Source organism: Aquarana catesbeiana, linkage group LG03, assembly GCF_042186555.1.
Source record: "Aquarana catesbeiana isolate 2022-GZ linkage group LG03, ASM4218655v1, whole genome shotgun sequence".
Classification (NCBI taxonomy): Eukaryota; Metazoa; Chordata; class Amphibia; order Anura; family Ranidae; genus Aquarana; species Aquarana catesbeiana.
Genome location: NC_133326.1, coordinates 709,307,555 through 709,328,030, shown reverse-complemented (window position 1 = coordinate 709,328,030; position 20,476 = coordinate 709,307,555). Strand labels below are relative to the sequence as shown.

Genomic DNA, 20,476 nt, shown 5'->3' with positions numbered 1-20,476 from the left:
ACGTGGCTAGGCTACCAAAAAGTCCCACACATGTGGTATCCCCGTACTCAGGAGAATCAGCAGAATGTATTTTGGGGTGCAATTCCACATATGCCCATGGCCTGTGTGAGCAATATATCATTTAGTGACAACTTTGTGCAAAAAAAAAAAAAAATTGTCACTTTCCTGCAACTTGTGTCAAAAAATAAAATATTCCATGGACTCAACATGCCTCTCAGCAAATAGCTTAGGGTGTCTACTTTCCAAAATGGGGTCATTTGGGGGGGTTTTGTGCCATCTTGGCATTTTATGGCCTTCAAAACTGTGATAGGTAGTGAGGAATGAAATCAAAAATGAATGCCCTTAGAAATCCTGAAGGCGGTGCTTGGTTTTCGGGGCTCCGTACGCGGCTAGGCTCCCAAAAAGTCCCACACATGTGGTATCCCCGTACTCAGGAGAAGCAGCAGAATGTATTTTGGGGTGTAATTCCACATATGCCCATGGCATGTTTGAGCAATATATCATTTTGTGACAACTTTGTGCAAAAAAAAAAAAAATTGTCACTTTCCCGCAACTTGTGTCAAAATATAAAATATTCCATGGACTCAACATGCCTCTCAGCAAATAGCTTGGGGTGTCTACTTTCCAAAATGGGGTCATTTGGGGGGGGTTTGTGCCATCTGGGCATTTTATGGCCTTCAAAAATGTGATAGGTAGTGAGGAGTGAAATCACAACTTTACGCCCTTAGAAATCCTGAAGGCGGTGCTGGGTTTTCGGGGCCCCGTACGCGGCTAGGCTCCCAAAAAGTCCCACACATGTGGTATCCCCGTACTCAGGAGAATCAGCAGAATGTATTTTGGGGTGCAATTCCACATATGCCCATGGCCTGTGTGAGCAATATATCATTTAGTGACAACTTTGTGCAAAAAAAAAAAAAATTGTCACATTCCCGCAACTTGTGTCAAAAAATAAAATATTCCATGGACTCAACATGCCTCTCAGCAAATAGCTTGGGGTGTCTACTTTCCAAAATGGGGTCATTTGGGGGGGGTTTTGTGCCATCTTGGCATTTTATGGCCTTCAAAACTGTGATAGGTAGTGAGGAGTGAAATCAAAAATTTATGCCCTTTGAAATCCTGAAGGCGGTGCTTGGTTTTCGGGGCCCCGTACGCGGCTAGGCTCCCAAAAAGTCCCACACATGTGGTATCCCCGTACTCAGGAGAAGCAGCTAAATGTATTTTGGGGTGCAATTCCACATATGCGCATGGCCTGTGTGAGCAATATATCATTTAGTGACAACTTTTTGTAATTTTTTTTTTTTTTTTTTGTCATTATTCAATCACTTGGGACAAAAAAAAATAAATATGCAATGGGTTCAACATGCCTCTCAGCAATTTCCTTGGGGTGTCTACTTTCCAAAATGGGGTCATTTGGGGGGGTTTTGTACTGCCCTGTCATTTTAGCACCTCATGAAATGACATAGGCAGTCATAAAATAAAAGCTGTGTAAATTCCAGAAAATGTACCCTAGTTTGTAGACGCTATAACTTTTGCGCAAACCAATAAATATACGCTTGACATTTTTTTTACCAAAGACATGTGGCCGAATACATTTTAGCCTAAATGTATGAATAAATTGAGTTTATTGGATTTTTTTATAACAAAAAGTAGAAAATATCATTTTTTTTTCAAAATTTTCGGTCTTTTTCCGTTTATAGCGCAAAAAATAAAAACGGCAGAGGTGATCAAATACCATCAAAAGAAAGCTCTATTTGTGGGAAGAAAAGGACGCAAATTTCGTTTGGGTACAGCATTGCATGACCGCGCAATTAGCAGTTAAAGCGACGCAGTGCCGAATTGTAAAAAGTGCTCTGGTCAGGAAGGGGGTAAAACCTTCCGGGGCTGAAGTGGTTAATTAGTCTGTGTGAAAGTTATAGAAAGTTATAGAGTCTACAAGTTAGGGTGCAAATCACTGAAAATAGATCACATCTGATCACATCTGATGTACTGAAGGCCTATCTCATTTCTCTAGACACTAACGATCAAGGAAAGTACTAATACCCCCCAAATGACCCCTTTTTGGAAAGTAGACATTCCAAGGTATTTAGTAAGAGGCATGGTGAGTTTTTTGAAGTTGTAATTTTTTCCCACAATTCTTGGCAAAATGAAGACTTTTTTTTTTTTTTTTTTACACAAACTTATTGTATTGACAGGTTATTACTTGAACACAGCATGCGTATACTTGCAACTACACCCAAAAGTACATTCTGCTACTCCTCCTGAGTATGGCGATACCACATGTGTGAAACTTTTACACAGCTTGGCTACATACAGAGGCCCAAAATGCAGGGAGCGCCTCCAGGCATTCTAGGAGCCAAATTACACATATACCGTATTTATCGGCGTATAACACGCACTGGCGTATAACACGCACCCCAATTTAGGAGGGAATTTTAAGGAAAAAAAACTTTTAGGAGGGAAGTTGAAGGGAAAAAAACTTACATTTAAATGCCCTTCATTGCAGCCTTGTCAGTGTAGCCATGTCAGTGTAGCCATGTCAGTGCAGCCATGTCAGTGCAGCCTTCCCCAGTGCAGCCTTCCCCAGTGCAGCCTTCCCCAGTGCAGCCTTGTCAGTGCAGCCTTCCCCAGTGCAGCCTTCCCCAGTGCAGCCTTGTCAGTGCAGCCTTGTCAGTGCAGCCTTGCCCCAGTGCAGCCTTGCCCCAGTGCAGCCTTGCCCCAGTGCAGCCTGGGATCCCCTGTCCCTGCTTCCAGGGCTTCAAAATCGCGGTCCGCGATTTGAAAATGGCGCCGCCGGCGCCGAAGTACACAGAGCCGGTCCTCGGCTCTTTCCGGCGGCTCTCGTTTACTTTCGGCTCCACTCGTAGTCCCGAGCGGAGCTATCTGAGTAGGTTCGGATAGCTCCGCTCGGGACTACGAGTGGAGCCGAAAGTAAACGAGAGCCGCCGGAAAGAGCCGAGGACCGGCTCTGTGTACTTCGGCTCCGGCGGCACCATTTTCAAATCGCGGTCCGCGATTTTGAAATTTGGACAGCTCGGGATCGGCGGGGATCAGCGTATAACACGCACCTGCGACTTTCCCCTGATTTTAAGGGGAAAAAAGTGCGTGTTATACGCCGATAAATACGATAATTTCACGCCGACCTATCTGCCTTTTGTTGGCCCTGGAGCACCAGGACAATGGAAACGCCCCCAAAATGACCCCATTTTGGAAAGCAAACACCCCAACGTATAATCTATGAGGCATAATCAGTCTTTTGAACGGTTCATTTTTTCCCAGAAGTTTTCGGAAAACGTGGGGAAAAAAATGAAAACGCATTTTTTTTTACACAAAGTTGTCCATTTATAAGATATTTCCAACACATAGCATGTACATAACAAAAATGACACCCCAAAATACATTCTGCTACTCCTGAGTTTAACGATACCACATGTGTGAGACTTTTACACAGCCTGGCCACATACAGAGGCCCAACATCCAAATAGCACCTCCAGTCGTTCTAGGAGCATAAATTACACATATAATTTCATGACTACCGATCATATTTTTGAAGGCCCTTCATATTTCTAATACATAACATGTACATAACAAATAACAAAAGATTACCTGTGGTTTTAGTAGTGTAGTGGTCCACAGAGGAGAGCATTGGTCCAGGCAGCAGGCAGGGATGTGGTCAGCGGAAGCAAAAGCAATCGTCCAGGCAGCAATACTGTCCATCGTTAGTTCAGGCAAAGATACTGTCAGCACAGCCAAAGCATTGGTCCAGGTAGCAGGCAGAGATGTCCAGGCAAAAATACTGTCTATAGTCAGTAGAGGCAGCAGGCCGAGATATGGTCAACACAGCCAAAGTTTTGGTCCAGGCAGCAGAAATAAACACAGTCCATAAAGTCCTGGGTCATTACAGGCAGCGATATGGTCAGCACAGCCAAAGTATTGGTCCAGGCAGCAGGAAGGACCATCAAGCCGTGGGGACAGGGGTAGAGGCTTCTCACGCCCAAATCTCTTTGAAGCCTCCGGGCAACCAGACCCAGTTCTGGGAACACAGAAAACCAAAAACTGATTTTCTCTACTCAGAACAATATTCTGAAGCCCCTTACCTATGTGAGACCCTTGTGTACTGAAGTAGAAGGGAAAAAGATCAGTCCAAGTGGCAGGCAAAAACATGTTCGATTCAACAGGCTGAGGTCGGTGCACGTGGAAGTCAGAAACGTGGTTAAAACGGCAGGCAAAGACATTGTCGGTAAACAGGCCAGGGTCAGTTAACATGGAAGGTAGAAATATGGTGGCAGGCAAATGATGCACACAGGTAATTGAAATGGGGAAATGGCAGTCTGTTACTAATAAGGGGAACTAATATCTGATGGATGTATGATAATTTTTGAAGCAATCACCGATACACAGGCCAGGTTGGGAGGGACATTGGGGACAATAAAAACTTGTATCTCTTCTAGCTCCTCCACTTGAGCATACATGACATTTCTTTTGGAGTCTTCTTTCGGATTCTGTGGGGGGAATGTTATAGGGAAAATGTTGCTCATGAAGTCGACTTACACTATCAGAGCGAATGCTTCCTGGGGCGGGTCCTTGTTGGTAAATAAGGGCAGTGACAATGTTTTCAATATATTTGAGGTAGGTGATGGGTTGGTTTTCGGGTGATTTTTGATAGCAGACAAATGAACTGAACATGGCCATATGAAACAGATGAAATGCAACTTTTTTATACCAATAATTGGACTTGCGGGTTGACAAATATGGTTGCAGCACCTGATCATTTAAATCCACCCCCCCCCATATACATATTGTAGTCATGGACACATTCAGGCTTTACTACGGGGCCACGTCTTCTCTGAACCTCCACCAAGGTGTCATTGTGAATGGTAGTCAATCATGTGAACATCCTTCTTGTTCCGCCACTTCATGGCCAACACCTCCTCATTCCTCATGAATGTGGCTTCCCCCTTTTGTAGCTGTTTTGATAGTAAATTCTGTGGGAAGCCCTTCCTATTTTTTCAGAAGGTACCGCAGGCAAGGGTTTTTTTCACAGTACAGGTGATGGAAAAGGGGCAAGCTGCTGTAGTAATTATCTACATATAAGTTTTTTGAACAGGGGGTATGCAAGGTCCCACACAATTTTACCACTGGTTCCTATGTATGTGGGGCACTCACGGGGCTGAAGTTGGGAGTCTTTTCCCTCATAAATGCGAAATGAGTACACGTAACCAGTGGCTCGGTCACAAAATTTATTAATTTTCACCCCATACCTGGCTCTCTTACTTGGGATATACTGCTTGATATTCAGCCGGCCGGGTAAAGTGGATAAGGGATTCGTTTACACAAATATTTTGGTCAGGGATAAAGACTTCAGAAAATTGTTTGGTAAAAGAATTTATTATGGGGCGAAGCTTATATAATTTGTTGTGGTTGGGATGATCTTGGGGAGGGCACTGCGAATTATCATTGAAATGTAGGAAACGCATAATCATATCGTACCGTGTCCTGGACATACAGTAGGTGACCGCGATATTGTGTCAATCTCGCCGCATTTCTCAGCGAGATTTGACACCTGCGAGCCCCATCGCGGGAGCCAGCGCCGAGATGGCTCACTCATCGGGAAAGGAAAACTTTTTTTCCTTTCGCAATGAGTGACAGGCAGTGCTGACAGCTGTCTGGTATGAATCCTGAGGGGGGAACACCGCGCCAAATTTTAAATAAAAAACCGGCGTGGGTTCCCCCCGGGGGCATACCAGGCCCTTAGGTCCGGTATGGATTGTAAGGGGAACCCCCTACGCCGAAAAATCGGCGTGGGGTCCCCCCAATCCATACCAGACCCTTATCCGAGCACGCAGCCCGGCCGTCCAGGAAAGGGGGTGGGGAGGAGTGAGCGCCCCCCCCTCCTGGGCCGTACCAGGCCGCATGCCCTCAAAATGGGGGGTGAGTGCCTTGGGGGAGGGGGGCACCCTGCGGCCCCCCCACCCCAAAGCACCTTGTCCCCATGTTAATGAGGACAAGGGCCTCTTCCCGACAACCCTGGCCGTTGGTTGTCAGGGGTCTGCGGGCGGGGGGCTTATCGGAATCCGGGAGCCCCCTTTAATAAGGGGGCCCCCAGATCCCGGCCCCCCACCCTATGTGAATGAGTATAGGGTACATGGTACCCCTACCCATTCACCTAAAGAAAAAACGGCCAGGGTTGTCGGGAAGAGGCCCTTGTCCTCATCAACAAGGGGACAAGGTGCTTTGGGGTGGGGGGGCCGCAGGGCGCCCCCCTCCCCCAAGGCACTCACCCCCCCATGTTGAGGGCATGCGGCCTGGTACGGCTCAGGAGGGGGGGGGGCGCTCGCTCGTCCCCACCCCTTTTCCTGGCTGGCCGGGCTGCGTGCTCAGATAAGGGTCTGGTATGGATTTGGGGGGGACCCCCACGCCGATTTTTCGGCGTAGGGGTTCCCCTTACAATCCATACCAGACCTGAGGCCTGGTGTGCCCCCGGGGGGGAACCCACGCCAGTTTTTTATTTAAAATTGGACGCGGCGTTCCCCCCTCAGGTTTCATACCAGACAGCTGTCAGCACTGCCTGTCACTCATCGCGAAAGGAAAAAAAGTTTTCCTTTCCCGATGAGCGAGCCAGCGCGACATGCACAGTACCCTGTCGCCGAGAGCGCTGGAAACACAATCTCGCGGTCAGGTACTGTAACAGAAGAATATATGGGCATGTGGTGGATGGGGTGGTTGGACCAGTAGGCATGCAGTTCGTTTTTCTTTGTAAGCCTCATATTAAAAGTAAGGCCCAAGAACAACTTGAATTCGTCTAGTGTGAGACGTCGCCAATGGAACATATGGGCGTAGGACGAACTGGGCAATAAATTGCTCTGCATAGAGATTTGTTTGGTCCACCATGTACTGCAACAAATCTTCCGGGAAAAACAAATAGAAATGGTCCAAATATGAAAAATTTGTAGTGTCTGTGCAGTGAAAGGGGGGATTGTAGCGGATCCTGAGTTGGCAGGCAACCATAAGGGGTTTGCCAGGGCATCGGGAAGGTAGGACTGGGCCCGGATTGTTTGGGTTGGGTGTGCAATTCCAGTACTGGTACTGGGCTCCTCTTCCTGGGGTCTGGCGCTGCTGGTGGTAGGCAGGTTTTCTGATCTAGGTCCTCATCTCCTTACTCTATTAGGAGGGGCGATTTCCTCCGCTGACTCGGACTCCGATCGGCTACCCTCCACTGGCTCGTATTCCGAACCAGAATTGGATAATGAGAGCTCCCCGCTGCTCATCATCTGAAATGGTAAGGATGTTATATGCCTCCTCAGCTGTGTAAACTCTTTGGGACATGATGGTGGTACTTTTGGCGGGCCTGTGTGACAGAACTGGTGGTGCTACTGACAGCTCACTGATGGTGGTCCTGTGTGATGGTACTGACAGGTTACTGATGGCCTGTGTGACGGTACTTATGGCGGGACTGTGTGACGGTAGTGATGGTGGGCCTGTGTGACAGATGGGCTATGACAGATGGGCTGTCAGATCCAGATGGTACCGATGGCGGTACTAATAGCGGTACCGTTAGTGGTACTGATGGCACCTGTGTGACAGATGGGCTGTCAGATCCAGATGGTACCGATGGTGGTGCTGATGGCAGTGGCGGTGCTGATGGCGGTGGTTGTGCTGATGGCGGTACCGGTGCTGATGGCAGTACCGATGACGGGCTGTGACAGGTTCTGATGTGCTGTGACAGGTTCCGATGGGCTGTGACAGGTTCCGATGGGCTGTGACAGGTTCCGATGGGCTGTGACAGGTTCTGATGGGCTGTGACAGGTTCTGATGGGCTGTGACAGGTTCTCTTTATTGGTGGGGGGGGTGCGTGTTGTGCAGACAGTAGATGTGTAAAAATAAAGGTGTTTCACTCACTGATCAGATCTCTCCTTCTCTCTCCTCACACGATCGGTGTATAAGGAGAGAAAAGGAGAGATCCCTGGAAACCGCCACAGTGTTTATACTTGTGACCGGCTGTGATTGGACACAGCCGATCACGTGGGTAAACAGCCATTTCATTGGCTGTTTACCCTGATCGGGATGGGGCTATGTCCAAGGGACACTTGTCATCTCTGAACGGCGCTATGCGCCCCCGGCGGAGCGCATTGCGCGCAAGCCCGATTTTGTTTTGACTTGTGACCGGCTGTTATTGGACACAGCTGATCACATGGTAAACAGCCAATTTCATTGTCTGTTTACCCTGATCGGGGATGCGCTGTGTCCGAGGGACAAGCGTCATCCCCGATCGCTGTGGTGCGGGCTCCGGGGGGGGGGGCAATAGCGATGAATCCTGAGGCACGTCATATGACGTCCGGTCAAGATTTTCAAACCACTTTGCCGCCGTCGTTTTGAATTAGGACGGGCGGCAAGTGGTTAATGTTGGTGATGGTCATCTCCCATTATCTACGCTGTACACCTGTCCTCACATTGATGTCCTAAGGAGGTCATTCACTATCCCTAAGTACTTAGGGATGGTGGCAATTCTTCACACTAAACTTTGGGAGTCTATTTGTTTATAAAAAGGAGGTCATTCACTTACTTGAATTATTATTGCACACACACAAGTGGAATGTCCGACAGAAAAAGTCTGACGGAGTCGTTTCATCGTATAATCCGCTCGTGTGTAGGCCTCACCGGACCTTTTTTTTCAAAAATTCTGACGGACCTAGAATTAGAACATGTTCTAAATCCTTCCACCGGAACTCCGCCGGAACCTATTCCTATTGGGAAAACCGCTCGTCTGTATCCGTCTGTATGCTGTTCCGACGGACCTAAAACGACGCATGCTCTATAGCAAGTAAGACGGAAGCTATTGGCTACTGGCTTTTGAACGTCCTTTTTCTAGTCCCATCGTACGTGCTGTACGTCACCGCGTTCTGGACGGTCGGACTTTGGTGTGATTGTGTGTACGCAAGACTGTTTCAGTGGAATTCCGTCGGAACACCGTCGGATAAACCGCCAGAGTTTAGTCCAACGGGAAAACCGGTCGTGTGTACAGGGCATTAGTTGTCATCTGTGGACTTTATTTTTCATCACGTTGTGGACTTTAATCAGTTTATTCACTTATGTTTTTACACATGTGTCACTATGAGTGTAAAACATTAAATGCATATTTTTTCACTTTTCACTATATGCGACCTCATTTACAGTGACCATTCTTATTAGCGCTGCACATTGACCTGTTATTTTGACTGCTGAGGCACAATGGCATAGTTTTCAACATTGTAAAAAAATTTATAGGGACACTTTTGTGGCTGTAGGCGGAGTTTTATTATAATTAGGGGCAGGGCATGCATTTGTAGGCATGCCATAGCAAGGAAAGAAAAATGTGTCACGCCAAAAAAAGGGCGTGGTTTACGTTTAAAACTGGGCGTGGCTTATATGGGCGTGGTTCACATGGGGGTGTGGTTAGAGTCTGAGATGAATGAGAGATGGAGAAAGAAAGTGGAAAAGAGGGAGGGAGGGAGAGAGAAAGAAGGAAAGAGTGATGGAGGAACAGCAGCCCCAGATCCTACACCACAATAGAAATGTGTATTCCAGATTTTAACAAATCAGAAGATAAAGATACTCCAAACACCTGGTGTTAGCGCTTCAATCATCCGGCACCATGGTTGTTATGGTGTCAGGATGACTGAAGCGCATTATTACTATTATTACATTGTAATATAGAATGAAATCATTCAACTCACCATAATCCAGAATCAGTGGGACCCCTGAGCGTGTCACCTGCCACATCGCCTGCCACCAGATGCCATCAGGTGCCCCCAGCAGAGTCCGTCCTTGCCCCCAGCAGAGTCTGTCCTCATATCAGGTGTCCCCAGCGAAGCCCCCCCAACATCAGATGTCCCCAGCAGAGCCCCCCTTACATCAGATGTCCCCAGCGGAGCCCCCCCTTACATCAGATTCCCCAGAGGTGCCCCTCCTTACATCAGGTGTCCCCAGCAGAGCCCCTCCTTACATCAGATGTCCCCAGCAGAGCCCCTCCTTACATTAGGTGTCCCCAGCGGAGCCCCCTTACATCAGATGTCCCCAGCAGAGCGCCTCCTTACATCAGATGTCCCCAGCAGAGCCCCTCCTTACATCAGATGTCCCCAGCAGAGCCCCCCCTTACATCAGATGTCCCCAGCAGAGCCCCTCCTTACATTAGGTGTCCCCAGCGGAGCCCCCTTACATCAGATGTCCCCAGCGGAGCGCCTCCTTACATCAGATGTCCACAGCGGTGCCCCCCCTTACATCAGGTGTCCCTAGCGGAGCCCCCCCCCCCTTTTGATCTTTTGCTTTTAAGGGTAGAGGAGAGATTTGGGATATTTTAGACGACAAAAACGACATTTTATTTTCTAAGGTCTCTGCTAAAAAGAAATATATACTGTTTGGGGGTTCTAAGTAACTTTCTAGCAAAAAATACAGATTTTTACTTGTAAACAACAAGTGTCAGAAAAAGGCCTGGTCCTTAAAGGAACTTCAGTCATTTTTTTCATCTTTCCATCTCTTCTGCCCTTGTTGTTGTTTTAACTTTGGATAGTAAAACATTTTTTTTCTGCCAGTAAATTCCTTATACAGCCCACTTCCTGTTTCTTGTCTGGTCATTAGCCTAGGCTTATGACATCATGCACAGCTCTCTCTCACTCTCGCGAGAGTTTGCCAGGAAGGGGGGGGGGGGGTTGAGTCATAAGAGGGCCAATGAGAGCTGCAGAGCTGGAGGTGTGTGTCTGAGTAAATCCAGGAAGTCAACAGGAAGCAGCTTCAGCTGCCCACAGTTAAAATGGCTGCAGTCAGACTCAGTGGAGGGAGATTTCTGCAGCATATTTGGCAAGTACAGGGAAGGAGAGAGAAGGAAGGAAAGAGGAGTGGAGGGACAGCAGGCCCAGATCCTACACCACAATAGAAATGTGTATTCCAGATTTTAACAAATCAGAAGATAAAGATACTCCAAACACCTGGTGTTAGCACTTCAATCATCCGGCACCATGGTTGTTATGGTGTCAGGATGACTGAAGCGCATTATTACTATTATTACATTGTAATATAGAATGAAATCATTCAACTCACCATAATCCAGAATCAGTGGGACCCCTGAGCGTGTCACCTGCCACATCGCCTGCCACCAGATGCCATCAGGTGCCCCCAGCAGAGTCCGTCCTTGCCCCCAGCAGAGTCTGTCCTCGTATCAGGTGTCCCCAGCGTAGCCCCCCCAACATCAGATGTCCCCAGCGGAGCCCCCCTTACATCAGATGTCCCCAGCGGAGCCCCCCCTTACATCAGATTCCCCAGAGGTGCCCCTCCTTACATCAGGTGTCCCCAGCAGAGCCCCTCCTTACATCAGATGTCCCCAGCAGAGCCCCCCCCTTAAATTTGGTGTCCCCAGCGGAGCCCCCTTACATCAGATGTCCCCAGCGGAGCGCCTCCTTACATCAGATGTCCCCAGCGGTGCCCCCCCTTACATTAGGTGTCCTAGCGGAGCCCCCCCTTTTGATCTTTTGCTTTTAAGGGTAGAGGAGAGATTTGGGATATTTTAGATGACAAAAACGACATTTTATTTTCTAAGGTCTCTGCTAAAAAGAAATATATACTGTTTGGGGGTTCTAAGTAACTTTCTAGCAAAAAATACAGATTTTTACTTGTAAACAACAAGTGTCAGAAAAGGCCTGGTCCTTAAAGGAACTTCAGTCATTTTTTTCATCTTTCCATCTCTTCTGCCCTTGTTGTTGTTTTAACTTTGGATAGTAAAACATTGTTTTTCTGCCAGTAAATTCCTTATACAGCCCACTTCCTGTTTCTTGTCTGGTCATTAGCCTAGGCTTATGACATCATGCACAGCTCTCTCTCACTCTCGCGAGAGTTTGCCAGGAAGGGGGGGGGGGGGGGTTGAGTCATAAGAGGGCCAATGAGAGCTGCAGAGCTGGAGGTGTGTGTCTGAGTAAATCCAGGAAGTCAACAGGAAGCAGCTTCAGCTGCCCACAGTTAAAATGGCTGCAGTCAGACTCAGTGGAGGGAGATTTCTGCAGCATATTTGGCAAGTACAGGGAAGGAGAGAGAAGGAAGGAAAGAGGAGTGGAGGGACAGCAGGCCCATATCCTACACCACAATAGAAATGTGTATTTCACAGTTTAACAAATCAGCAGATAAAGATACTCCAAACACCTGGTGTTAGCGCTTCAATCATCCCGGCACCATGGTTGTTATGGTGTCAGGATGATTGAAGCACATTATTTCTATTATTACATTGTAATATAAAATGAAATCATTCAACTCACCATAATGCAGAATCAGTGGGACCCCTGGGCGTCTCACCTGCCACCAAATGCCATCAGGTGCCCCCAGCAGAGTCCGTCCTTGCATCAGTTGCCCCCAGCAGAGTCTCCTCTTACATCAGGCATCCCCAGCGGAGTCCCTCCTTACATCAGGTGTCCCCAACAGAGTCCCTATTTACATCAGGTGTCCCCAGCAGAGTCCTTCCTTACAGCAGGCGTCCCCAGCAGAGTCCTGCCTTACATCAGACGTCCCCAGCGGAGTCCCTCCTTACATCAGGTATCCCCAGCGGAGTCCCTCCTTACATTAAGTGTCCCCCCTACATCAGGTGTCCCCCCATTGGAGCCCCCCTAATCAGACGTCCCCCTTTTGTTGCCCCGCTTACATCAGGTGTCACCCCATTGGACCCCCCCTACATCAAGCGTCCCCCCATTGGAGCCCCCTTACATCAGGTGTCCCCCATTGAAGCCCCCCTTAATCAGGCTTCCCCTAATTGGAGCCCTTCTTACATCAGTTGTCCCCCCACTGGAGCCCCCCTTACATCAGGTGTCCCCAGCGGAGTCCCTCCTTACATCAGGCGTCCCCAGCGGAGTCCCTCCTTACATCAGGCGCTCCCAGAGTGGAGTCCCTCCTTACATCAGATGTCTCTCCATTGGAGCCCCCCCTTACATCAGGTGTCCCCCCATTGGAGCCCCCCTTAATCAGGCGTCCTCTATTGGAGCCCCCCTTACATCAGGTCCCCCCATTGGAGCCCCCCTTAATCAGACATCCCCCTGTTGGAGCCCCCTTACATCAGGTGTCCCTCCATTGGAGCCCCCCTTACATCAGGCGTCCCCCTATTGGACCCCCCCTTACATCAGTTTTCCCCCCATTGGAGCCCCCTTACATCAGGTATAGCGGTGTCTCTGCCGCCATTACGGTTTCCCCGTTCCCCGAGGGGGAACAAAACAGAGGCGGAGCCGGCCATGTGGCTACAATAGAAATTAAGCTGTGGCACCGCCCATCCCCACCCCCTTTCTATAACAGGTCACAGAGGCGGCAAGGCGGGGGGGTGGGCGGCGCCGCAGCTTAATTTCTGTTGTAGCCACCGTGTTCTTCTTCTGGACCTTGTCTCCGCCGGCCACAGACCTCTAGCGGCGCCAAAAAAGCAGGAAAAAATGGATTTCCCGGGACATTTCCCAGGACACAATAAAATCGGTAAAAGGGTGTAAATCCTATGCATGTATCTGTATATATCTGAGTGTATATGCATGTATCTGTATATATCTGAGTGTGTGTATGCATGTATCTGTATATATCTGAGTGTGTATGCATGTATCTGTATATATCTGAGTGTGTACGCATGTATCTGTATATATCTGAGTGTGTACGCATGTATCTGTATATATCTGAGTGTGTGTATGTATGTATCTGTATATATCTGAGTGTGTGTAGGCATGTATCTGTATATATCTGAGTGTGTGTATGCATGTATCTGTATATATCTGAGTGTGTGTACGCATGTATCTGTATATATCTGAGTGTGTGTAGGCATGTATCTGTATATATCTGAGTGTGTGTATGCATGTATCTGTATATATCTGAGTGTATATGCATGTATCTGTATATATCTGAGTGTGTATGCATGTATCTGTATATATCTGAGTGTATATGCATGTATCTGTATATATCTGAGTGTGTGTATGCATGTATCTGTATATATCTGAGTGTGTGTGCACGTACTGTATGTAATTGAGCAAATGTATATATCTCAGTATCTGTATGCATTTGTGTGTGTGTTTCATGTGATTAAATAAACATATTGATATAACTGAGTACATAATTTATTATTCTCCATTGATGTGAACACCTGATAATTCATACAAATAATTACTAATAATTTCCCTATATACAGGCCCCATGCTACACCAGGAGACCTCCCCTCACCCCCCCAATATAACACTGGGAGGCTCCCCACCAAACATTACACACACTATATTGTACATTACACACGCCTGCACTATCTATACACTATATTGTACATTACACACGCCTGCACTATATATACACTATATTGTACATTACACACGCCTGCACTATATATACACTATATTGTACATTACACACGCCTGCACTATATATACACTATATTGTACATTACACACGCCTGCACTATCTATACACTATATTGTACATTTCACACGCCTGCACTATATGCAATTGGCTACACCCACTGTTCATCGCTGCGCATGCTGCATTACTACTCCCCTAGGGCACAAAGAGGTGTCCCAGGTATTTTACAATCTCATAGTGTTTGCTACAAAAAATGCCAAGCCCTGCTGAAGTGTTCGGGTTTGGCTCGAAGAAAAGGTGTCAACCCTAATGCTATCACTCCAAAAAGAATACTCAGCTAATCCAGAGGCATTGCTTTATATCTCACTCTGCAACTGTCTCTATGGACTGCTCCTCTCCTGCCACTAGATGGCTTGTTTGGTACGCAATATGACCTATCTACCACTGATCGGGGGATCGTGTGTTACTTATGATTTGCGTCCCTAAGCAGAATGTGCACCCAGGTTATACCTTTTAGGGAATTGATGTATTTTCTAATTCCTCTGAGGATGCAGGCTGGTTCTTGGGATACACCAAACGGTTCTCGTGTTCAATGTTTACTTGCTTGTTCTAATGTAACAACGGTCTAGTTCAGGGTGGAGAGGTTCTCCAGTCTTCAGTTTTGTGAAATGTCTAATACAGGCAGTCCCCGAGTTACGAACACAATAAGGACTGTAGGTTTGTTTCGTAAGTGGAATTTGTTTGTAAGTCGGAACACTGCTTGTAAGTGTAACCTCCGTCTGTGCAGGGATGTGAAATGTTCTGGGCGCTTCTGGGGCTCTTCTGGCCATGCAGTACATGTAGCTGCTCGGAGGTATCCAGGACCAGCGTGGAGCACAAGCAGCTGGCATTGAGGCTGTTCGGAAGTAGAAGTCATTCGTAACTCGGTGTCGTAACTCAGGGAGTGCCTGTAAATGTTTTTGTCATTGTCCTTCTATGTTTTCATTGCTACATCTGTGTATGCTGCTGGGCTTGTGCCAAGGGAACTGGAAAATTGCACACTTACCAGTCATTTTCCCTTCCTGGCACACAAGTATGACAGCATATAAGTTCTGACTTTCTTTCATATTAAGTCCCTTTCACATGGCCATTCCTGTCTGGTCCACCTGTCAGTTTTGACCTAATCAGAGGGACCGTAGAGCCCTATGGACAGGCGGGTTGAAACTGACTTCTGTCTGCTTACAAGCGCTGTCATGGTCAGGGGTCAGGCTTGGAGAGCAGTAGCTATAGCAGTAGAGAGGCTCCCAATGACCATCTGGATAAGTATAAGTATAGAAGCAGGTCACCCTAGTTGATGACACAGGCGCACCCAAGGTTTGGGGTCTAAGCACTAATTGGTGTTCACCAGAGCTCCTGATGGTGGAGATGGGTTTTGCTGCATGTTGGTACCAGATCAAGGTCCTCAGGATTGCCCCACCAGGAGGTGAGCAAGCCGGGGTCCAGTAGCAGATACAGCAGGTAGGTGTCAAGCAGAAGTCAGTAAACAAGCTTAAGGTCAGTAACAAGTGGTTGCAGGATAGGATCAAGTGGAACTGTAGTTGAGAAACAAGGCAAAGGTTGGTAACGAGTGGTAGTGAAAATAGAGGCAGGAGCAACAAGAGTGAGATATCGGCTGGAGAGAGCACAATGATCTTGCAACAGCAAGTGCAAAGGCATGGCTTTAATAGGAAGCCTTGGTTCAAGAGAAATAAGACACAAGCCAAAGTTGTCTAATAAATCAGGCAATGAGCTGCCCAGAATCCACAATCTGAGAATTACTGTCAGATACAGCAGAGGTTGTGGATTCAGATCCCGGTCCAGACACCTGCTTACCTCTGGGTCCGATCTTCTGAATCCAGAAGTGACACACTTGTAGACAGGTGCAGTCTACTTTCTCCACGGCAGGTGGTGCTCTCCCGCAGCAGCACTGTAGTTGGAGGGGAAATCAGGAGGAACAGGGTTCCTCTATGGTTTCTGGGTCACTGGGGAAGCTATCCTATTGGATGCTGTCACCCCATGTGACTCTGGTGGCCATCTTGGGTCAGTTTTTTCATTGCACTTGGACTGAGCGTGTTATTCCCTTGCACTGTGCTGCACCCCCCCTACACTTGGCAGCATTCAGCAGGATATGTCCCTTGCAGCGGGTGCAGAAGATGGATCGGGCTCCAGCATGGCTACACTAGGATTGGCCTTAGCGCTAATACCCAAGTTCAATGCCCCCATCATTCTCTTTGCAGAGTGGGAGGAGAGACTGGAGAGTGCCATGTGCCTGTATTGGGTTTTGACCCAGCTGGTGGCGGAGCTGGCTATTAATGCTCCAAAGGATGACGCTCACAACACAGGGATGGCACTGCCAGAACACAAGTGAGCCATCTTTGAACAGATTGTATCACACTTTGAGGGCCTGTTTTCTGTGCGGCTGTGCTGACATCACTGACCCAGACCACATATTAAGGGACTAGTTCATAGCGGACCTGAGGGCTGGCCCCATCTGGTGGACCTTGCAAGAGAAAGCTAAGGTGCAGCCCGCCACCTCCTTCCATATTGTGGATTGTGGTTGCGCTGGAACAGGAAGAAACAGATGCAGCTGTAGCAGGGACCAAGAAATTTGAACCTGCATACTTCAAAGAGGAGGCTCTGGCACCTTCACCTCTGTCAGCCGTGCAAACCATGCTGACGAAACTAGCTCAGGATGTGGCCACCTTGAATCAGCAGATAGCCTTCTCCAAGAAGGACTCACTGCAATCTCTTAGGAGCGAGAACCTACTTGACAGGGACCCCGAAGAGACTGTGGGCGGGCTGGATTAAGAAACCCCTCCAGGCAATTTTTTTTTTTGTGTTCATTCCTATTTCAATATTTTTTTTTATTGTTTGTGGTAAAACAAGAGCAAACAATGTAAGCATTGCATGTTGAGTTACAGTTAAGTACATACTTAAAAAGACGAGTCCTATTAACTATGGGTAAAAACCAACAGAAACTTCCAAGTGTATTATTCGTACATCTTAAAGATAGAAGTTAACTTGAGAGACATGGTCCCTCAAAAGGTAAGGTTGCTACTCCTCCAAGAACCCCTAATGGGACCACTTTTGTTCTTGGGGGAGATCTAATGAAGGTTTTACTAGTGAACCATGTACTCTCAAACACAGGATTTTTGAAACCTAACATATTGTGGTATATCAATAAATGTCCATTACAGCATCATAAGGAATTTGCAGCTCCAGACCATTTTGACCATGGCAACCATGTCTTCACCATTTTACTGATATTGCCCTCACTGGAGGCCATCGTTAGCTCATAGCTGTAGTGTAGATTAACTAGTTTAAGAGTGTGTTCGATAGACGGGGCTTTATCCATTTTCCACAGCCTTGTAATGCTCAATCTCGCAGCTAGTAGGATGTGGGTAGTAACATGTCTGTTGGGTTGAGGTATGGACTCTATAGAACATGAAAGACACATAGCGGATGAGAGCAAAAAAAATCCCAAGACATTCTTTAAGTATCTAAACAGTAAAAAAGGGAGGACAGACCATATTGGCCCCATAAAGAATGAGGAAGGACATCTGGTTACAAAGGATGGGGAGACAACGAAGGTATTGAATTTATTCTTCTCCTCAGTCTTTACGAGTGAATCGGGGGCTTCAGTAACCAAAACTGCAGTGTTTATCCTCATGACACAACACAAGAAGCACCTCCATGGTTAACAGAGGACAGAATTAAAATTAGACTTGAGAAACTTAACATTAATAAATTACTGGGACCAGATGGCTTGCATCCGAGCGTATTTGGGGAACTCAGTCAAGTGATTGCCAGACCGTTGTTCCTAATTTTTACTGACAGTCTACTGACTGGAATGGTACCAGCTGATTGGAAAAAAGCCAATGTAGCACCAATATTTAAAAAGGGCCCAAAATACATCCCTGGAAATTACAGACCAGTTAGCCTAACATCAATAGTATTTAAACTCTTGGAGGGGATGATAAGGGACTATATACAAGATTTTAGTAATGAGAACGGTATCATTAGCAGTAATCAGCATGGATTCATGAAGAATCGTTCTTGCCAAACAAATCTACTAACATTCCATGAGGAGGTGAGTTGCCATCTAGTGAAATGTAATGAGAATATTCCTGCGCTACCCAATTGGAAAAAGAAAAGAAAACAAGAACTCTCCTTTAGATAAGTCTCAAAGGTGTTGATGTCCCACCATAGGCTTACTTTTTTCTCCATGTTATGTCCCAGTTTTCTCATAAGACTTTCCAGATCACCTGTTTTATTCTTACTTACATTAGTAGTGCTAAACACTTCTTCCAAATTTATTTTTCTTTTTTCCAAAAAGGAGAAAACTTCCATGGTTGCTGCAGGAATGTATGAAGTGAAATGTAATGAGAATATTCCTGCGCTACCCAATTGGAAAAAGAAAAGAAAACAAGAAATCAGAAAAATAGTAAAAACGCACGTATGTGTGACTGGACAGCTGCATGCACCGAAGCAAGGGTCAGACATAAGCCCAAAATCAAACTGAGGTATAGGGGGGGAGGTGCTGCGCTAACCAGAAGAAAGCTGTAAATCTCTGTCTGTGGTCAATTAATAAAATGACATAAAATCGCATAATAAATCGCATAAATAGGTGTTGACACTAAAAACATTCTTCAAGTCTTAATAATCAGCATCATGTGTATGTGAAAAAAGTGCATAAAAAATCCTTTTCAGTTGGTATATACTAAATGACAAAAAAAAAAAAAAAAATCGCATGTAAAATCGCATAAATAAGTGTTGACACTAAAAACATATAAATCTAGATAATCATGTGTAGGTGCACAAAGGGACATAAACACTACTTCATGTGAATAATTCTAAATAAAAATACATAGAATAAATCAGAAATAACCATCAAAAACATATCCTTATAAATGGTGCAAAACGTACAAAGTGCCAGTGCTTAAAGGTGATCTAGATATCGCAAATAAAACACATCAATCCAACGCAATATGGATAATAAATAATATAAATAAATGTCCCAATAATAGTGATATAAAATATATTGTGCTGGTCTGCGAAACAAATGACCAATGACATGCCAGTAAGTGCAGCAAACTTAAAGTGCCAGTGTAAAAGTCATTGAAGGTGCAAAAGCAAGTTCTGGTGTATTCAACAAAACAACAGTGGGGTGTCTGGGATGCAATTCACTCAGTGTCCTCTTCGTGCATAAAACACTAATGTAAGCAGTGACCCCTTACCTAGCGGTGCTAGGTCAACCGCATGAACTGTAGCTAAAACGCCAGGTCCTGAGCCTCCATCGCGTCCCTATATCCACGCTTGCCGGTGTTGGGTTATCCTAATGGCAGCTGATTACAAGTGGCTATGGTCCTATCAGGGGTCCTGGACCAGCGCGGATCCTAGCTCAGCCTCCACATCTCAGGTATGTATGTACAGGAATATGCAGGACAAAGGTACTTGATAGTGAAGTATGTCTTAACCAGGTAATGCTTTATTAAAAATCTTTAAGTAGATGTACTCACATAAAAACAATGCAGAGCAAACCTCTCTCCTACGAGCAGCGAACTCGTTCTGTGTCTAGCAATGTGAAACAGCCTATTCCGTCCCTACACGTGTCATCACCGATCACGTGACTTCTTCAGGGGATGAGCCAAATTAGCTTATTGTGGTCTTAAATAGTCTCTCCCATAGTGATTAATGGGCGGCCATTTTCTCGTAGCCACGCCAGCGATTACTGGGTCTCACATGGGCGCGGCCATTTTGTAGGTTAGAAACGACACATGGGTCTCACATGGGCGCGGCCATTTTGTAGGTTAGAAACGACTACCTGATCTTAACCAAGCTAATAACTAGGTGTCTGATGGGCGCGGCCATTTTATAGGTTAGAGAAGACTTTATACTCATACCAAGGCAAATAGATACCGAATTGGCTGTATGTCTATGTAACGATATATTGCGTTGCTCATAAATATGGCTTAATGATATACAGAGGGGCTAATTGGCCAGAGACGGACGCATAGGTGGGCATATATTAAAAAAGAGAGAGATCCCGCTGTATTGGAAGCTAAAAAATGCCAAATGGTCAGAGGCTACCACTAAAAGGGCATACATGGAAATTTTAATTCGTAAAATATATTGA

General features: G+C 46.5%; 1 protein-coding gene across 4 annotated transcripts in view; it reads right to left on the bottom strand.

Annotated features, from left to right (window-relative positions):
- The window catches only part of LOC141133632 (beta-1,3-galactosyltransferase 5-like), a 90,650-nt gene extending 70,671 nt beyond the window's left edge, over window positions 1-19,979 (bottom strand). For 2 of the 4 annotated variants that reach the window (XM_073623123.1, XM_073623124.1), the window contains exon 1: window positions 14,833-15,277. The gene's annotated coding sequence lies outside the window, so the exon portion shown is untranslated. Of the gene's footprint in view, window positions 1-14,832; window positions 15,278-19,859 lie in introns of those variants that run through there. The other 2 variants (XM_073623121.1, XM_073623122.1) reach the window with 2 other exon arrangements.
- Window positions 19,980-20,476: the final 497 nt, after the last annotated feature.